Raw genomic sequence first — 6,616 nt, forward strand, 5'->3', positions numbered from 1 at the left:
TGAAATTTGTCGTTTCACATAAACTTCGCAACCCCAAATATTCATGTAAGACATATGTGGTTTCTCACTACTCCATATCTCATATGGTGTCTTCTCAACCTTTTTGGATGGAACACGGTTAAGTGTGTAAGCTGCTGTCAACAGCGCATGTCCCCAAAAGGAGTTTGGAAGATCGGCATGACTCATCATGGATCGGACCATGTCCAACATGGTTCGATTTCTTCTCTCAGATACACCATTCCATTGGGGTGTTCCAGGAGGAGTGAGTTGGGATAGGATCCCACACTCTTTCAGATGGTCATCAAACTCTAGGCTTAAATACTCACCACCTCGATCTGATCGAAGAGTTTTAATATTCTTACCTAGTTGGTTTTGTACTTCATTCTTGAATTCCTTGAACTTTTCAAAGGACTCTGATTTGTGTTTCATTAAATACACATAACCATATCTACTAAAATCATCAGTGACTGTGATGAAGTACTGAGAACCTCCTCTGGCTGGTATGTTCAGTGGTCCACATACATCAGTATGTATGAGGGCCAAAAGATCATTAGCTCTTTCACCTTTTCCTGTGAATGGAGACTTTGTCATCTTTCCAATTAAACAAGATCTGCATGTCTCATATGATTCATAATCAAAATAGTCCAAGAGTCCATCTTTATGGAGTTTGGAAATGCGTTTCTCATTTATGTGGCCTAATCGACAATGCCAAAGGTAAGTTGGATTTAACTCATTAGGTTTCATCCTTTTAGTATTAATGTTATAAACTGGCATCTCAAGATCAAGGACATATAATCCATTGTTCATTTGAGCAGTAGCATATAATATATCATTCAAATAAATTGAACAACAATTGTTCTTTATTATGAACGAAAAACCGAACTTGTCCAAACAAGAAACGGAAATAATATTCTTGCTAATTGCAGGTACATAATAACAGTTCTCTAACTGAATTATTAAACCACTAGGTAAAGTCAATTCATAAGTTCCTACGGCTAAGGTAGCAACCTTTTCTCCATTACCAACTCGTAGGTCGACTTCACCTTTTGCCAATTTTCTACTCCTTTTTAGTTCTTGCACATTTGTACAAATGTGAGAACCGCATCCAATATCTAATACCCATGATGCATAAGTAGATAAATTAATTTCAATAACAAAAATACCTGAAGTTGGAGTCTCTACTCCTTTCTTCCTATCTTCCAGGTACTTTGGGCAGTTCCTCTTCCAATGTGCGGTCTTACCGCAATGGAAGCAGGTGGCTTCTTTTTCTATGCTTCCACTAGGCTTCAAATCAACAATAGTGGGTTTGGGGTTGGCAACTTCCTTGCCTTTCCCTTTATCATGTTTGAGGACAATCCTCATGTTTCGGTACCAATCCAGAAAATTTGTCCCAAACAATTTTTCCTTCTCAAGGTTTGATCGCAATATGTTGTTAGAGGTGTTTGTTGTCATGGTAATCTACACAAGGATTAATGAAAATATAAGTATCATTGACATATTTAATTAGGCCTTTAATTAAATATGCTCCCACTATTTTACTCAAAACAAATGACCCTCATCATCTGATTCGAAAAATCCCGTTGGAAGATTTTCTAGTGGGTCGAGATCCATATTTCACTTCGTTCTAGGTCCGCGTAGGCGGATTACACAAAACTAGGTTATTTAGGTAGGAACTCCTTCCAATTGTATCTCATACAACTCTCGAAAATTTCAGTTGGGTGAATAACTCCTTATTCCAATCCATCATATGGATCATTCCCAACTCTTGCTTCTAAACATATATATAATCTTATTATAATTTGTTTAGTTAAGTTTGACCCATTGTTTTAACAGTTGGATATTACAATTATCCCATCGCACCTTACTAATATATATATCATGCACCTCGCGTAGGCGAAACCTACATTATCCATTACTAGTCTTGATGAGTGTTAAAACTTGGAAAGCATAAACTTAATATTTAATTTGAGGGAATTGCAATTTTTCTGATCTCACCGGCTTGTTTATCATATAAACCGTCTCTCACATGCATCAACATACATTCACATGCATCAACATACATACATACATAATGAAACAGTTATGGCCCCTAGCGCAATTATTCTCCCAAGCCAACGAGAGAACCTAAGCTAACCTAACAACGATCTAAGCTTCTCCAAGCAAGATCTCCAAGGTTGTCCTCCTTTGGCACTGACTTCTTTGCTTTCTTCATATCATTACATTATATGAAAGAAACTCGTTTTACATACGAGGGAGTGAGATGAGAAAAGAAGTTACATTTGGGAGATTAAGAGAGAGGCACGACACGCAGGTCGTATTTAAAACCCAAAACAAAACAAAGGAAAACTAAGACCATAACCGATCACCACAAGACAATAATAAACACTTTATTATTATTAATTCCTTTAATTAATTAAAACCAAATTAAATTTCGACGACCGATCACCACATTTTAATGAACAATTCATTTAAAATCGACATCGCTTTTCGCATCAACACTTGATACTTTTAAAGCACTGAGTTAGTCGAACGGGTGAATTTTGCCTTGCGTTAACCGGTTAACCAAATGCGTTAACCGGTTAACACTATTTGAAATCTGTTCAAAAAACTGTTTTCTGCCTTGCGTTAATCGGTTAACCAAATGTGTTAACCGGTTAACACTGTTTGAAAATGTCTTGGAAAACTGTTTTCCGCCTTGCGTTAACCGGTTAACCAAAAGCGTTAACCGGTTAACACTGTTTGAAAACCAAAAAAATTTATTTCGTGTTGCGTTAACCGGTTAACCATACGCTTTAACCGGTTAACACTGTTCCAAAAAGTGTTTAGAAAGCACAACTCTTGTGCAGTCAAACCCCAATCGCATAACTCTCTGACAACACAATCCTTGTGCCGTCACTAACCCTGATGCACCAATTTCAGACCGTCAAACACATCTCGATTGTTAATTCAGTATGATTGATCAACACGTCATTGCTTCACTATACTAATGTCAGATCAAGAAGCAAACGACCATTGATCGCTCAAAGGAAAACAATCATTGAGTGTTTGAATGAACGAAACGAGAACACTATATCATATATAATGCATTTTGCATCAGGATTACATATATCATATATATGTAACTTGATCGATCTCAATTTAATATTTGATTCATTTTGTCTTTAATCATATTAATACAGAACAAAAACAGTTATCAGATTCATGGTTTCGTAAGTGGCTCTGATACCACTGAAGGAGAATTGCCATCCAAGGCGCAGCGGAATTTAAAAATTTCTCCATTTAGTGATCCTTACGAATGGGCATGATCAGTGATAGAATCGTTACCTCTTGTGGCGATTCAAACCTTTGGTGCAGATCTCTTGTAACGATCAAAACCTTGGATACAAATCCATGGAACGATCATGAACGTTGAACGATGACAACGTCTCTACTCAGTCCACACGAACGGGTTCCTTCAATCTCAGTGCTAGCTGGTACGAATGAAGGCTTTGAGTGAGAGAGAGAGAGGGAAACGAAACTCCAAGTCTTCACTTGAGTTTGAGTCTGAGTGGAGTGACAATGCTTCTACCCAAGGGGTTCTATTTATAGAACCACTTGTGTGGGCTTCAAGCTAAAAAGCCCACTTAAGTGTATTTTGGCCCATATCTCATAATATGCCGAAATCACTTAAGTATTTGGTACCTTACCATATTTCGTATTCCACTTAAGTGCACCGTACCTTACAGTGTTCCTTAGTTACTCTATTTCTCATCAATCCGTCCTTTGTGTGTGACCCTGTAGGTTTTCGCGACGTTGGCAATTATATTAAATCACGCATTTAACATAATAAATAGTGAGCGGTATCTAGCAACACATCACTGCTACCGAAGTCATGAAAATGTCATGTGATCTGACAAAACCTCATGTGATAATAATTATGTGTATAATTACCCCTTTGCCCTTATGTTTATATTGAACACAAGGTATAGACCGTGTCATCCTTGTCCAGTTCAATATTGGGCCCATAGACATTTAACCTGTTACGCAGGATGGGCAAATTCCATCTAGGACACTCATGTCCCTCAGCATGCTTTGTGGAGTACCCATCAACTGTCTTTATGGTTATCCAATTACGGACAACGTTGGATCAGCAATAAAGCACTCGACTCTACATCTAGGATCCATAGTGGTTTTAGGTCGAAGAGTGGTATACACTATTATCACCATGAGAATAACTTATGACATTTTGCATAACTTTCTATATAGTATTCTCATAGCGGGTCAATCCGGTATAAATATTACTCCTAATATTCATACCCATGTTTAAGACTTGATAACTCTTTATCCATGATCCATGAGATGTGATCATCAGTCTACAAACATAATAGTCTTAATGCTTTAATGTTATCCCACTTCACACTAAAGCTCGACTACGGATACTTTAAGAATAGTGTCCTTATGTTTAATGTGCTCTCATGATTAAGTCACACTTAATACATTAAACGGACTATCTATTCCAGGGAATTTATTAATCAACCATAATAAAGAAAATGCCTTTTATTATTAATAAATAATTCGATACAAGTACCAAAAGTATTGGCCTCTAGGGCTTACACCAACATATTCATCATCTGTAAAAGCGGTAATCCGTCATATGGGGGGGGGGGGGTTATCGCACCTTAGTTTTAAGTATTCAAGGAGTACGAAAGCACACTGGCTTAGTTAAATAGGAATTTTTATCACTTTAAGGAAAAACGATTTTTGAAACTGTTTTCGGACGCGTTGATAGATTTAAAATCAAGAAACTCCTTGGGTAAAACTTTCCAAATCAAAATCACTTTTCAACTAAGTTTACAAGTCTTATTTCTTAAAAATAAGTTTACTACTTTAGCGTTTTGCGCACCTTTTATAAGTGACAATAAAAGGCCTTAATTTAAGGGTAAACTCGGTTCTGAATACGCGAAAGCGACAGTTCCTGTTAAATGGATTATTTTCAAGAGTAGAAAATATTGCCTCATAAGTAGTTCTATTTAGACAATCGAAACATCACTTAACTAACGTGATATACATTCAAACCTGTCTTTATCTGCATTGCATTTATTATTTACCGTTATTTTGCAACATCAGTATCTCTTTTATACCGCCTTAGATAAACATTGTAACGATAGTAATCGATAGATTGACGATTTGGTCTATGTGGGATCGATATTCTTTTATATTACTCTGACGCGATTCGTGCACTTGCGAATACAAGCGATCAAGTTTTTGGCGCCGTTGTTGGGGACCAACTTCGTCAAATTTCGTACCCTGTTGTTACACCGTCTAGACTAAGGCATTATTAGTCGGTAAATGCGAAGAACCCGTAGTACCGGAAATTTAGTAGATCCTTTAGCGGAACCCGAACGTTACACTCGTACACGCCTCTTACTCATCCGAATTAAGAAAGCTATGGCCGAGACCTCTTAAGGAATTTTCCCAACCCTCTGACGAGGAACCTAGTACTAGTATAGTAAACCCCTTTATTCCTGCCAACAATTTCGAACTAAAACCGTCTTTGTTGCAATTAGTGCAATAGAACCAATTCGCGGGTCTTGCTACTGAGAACCCAAATCAACATTTAAATTTTTTTATCCAACTGGCCGACACTTTTAAATCCAACGGCGTTTCACCTGATGCGATCCGTTTGAGATTATTTCCTTTCTCCCTCAGGGATAGAGCACGTTCATGGTTAGATTCACTTCCAGCTAATTCAATAACTACCTGGGAAGACCTTAGAAGAGTATTCCTTGCTAGATATTTTCCCCCCAATAAGACTGCTGTTCTTCGGAACCAAATAAGTAGATTTACTCAAAACCAAGGAGAATCACTCTTTGAAGCCTGGGAGAGATATAATGAGATATTAAGAGTCTGTCCACACCATGGCCTAGAACAATGGTTGATCGTTCATACCTTCTACAATGGACTCCATTATAACACCAAGATGAGCATCGATGCTGCCGCAAGAGGCACGCTGATGAACAAACCTTACCCTGAAGCTTGTGACCTAATTGAGGATATGACCCAAAACCATTACCAATGGGGAACTGAACGAGCATCAATAGAGAAAAAGGAGACCCAAGGTGGAATACATGAGATAAGCTCTATGGACATGATGTAGGCGAAAATGGACACTTTAGCCCTTAAGATCGAACATATGTCTACAAACACTAACACCGCAGCGGTAGTCCACACAAAGTGCGAACTTTGTGGATCTAAAGGACACGAATCGGCGAAGTGTAAACTTTTGAACGACCTGAACACCAACCAAGTAAATTACGCCCAAGGTAACCCATTTTCAAACACTTACAACCCTAGATGGAAGAATCATTCGAATTTCTCCTATAAAATCCAGAAGCCTATCCAAAATTATGCACCTCAAAGACCACAAGGTTATCAAGCCCAAAAACCAAATCAACCTATGCAAGTTGTGCCTTAGAAGTCTAACCTTGAGAAGATCATGGAGAGCTTTATATCGGGCCAGACTCAATAAAACAAAGAATTCCTAAACCAAAACATTCACGTAAACGAACTGATAATGCAATTAGGAACCAAGGTTGATCAGATAATCACTCACAACAAAATGCTTGAAACCCAGATC

General features: G+C 37.9%; 1 non-coding gene across 1 annotated transcript; it reads right to left on the reverse strand.

Moving 5' to 3' along the window:
* Positions 1–5,797: 5,797 nt before the first annotated feature.
* On the reverse strand, positions 5,798–5,904 carry LOC127116645 (small nucleolar RNA R71). The gene has a single exon (XR_007801453.1). It is a non-coding gene; the product is annotated as a small nucleolar RNA R71 (small nucleolar RNA).
* Between the last annotated feature and the right edge of the window lie 712 nt (positions 5,905–6,616).

The sequence above is a fragment of the Lathyrus oleraceus genome, chromosome 1 (genome assembly GCF_024323335.1).
Source record: "Lathyrus oleraceus cultivar Zhongwan6 chromosome 1, CAAS_Psat_ZW6_1.0, whole genome shotgun sequence".
Taxonomy (NCBI): Eukaryota; Viridiplantae; Streptophyta; class Magnoliopsida; order Fabales; family Fabaceae; genus Lathyrus; species Lathyrus oleraceus.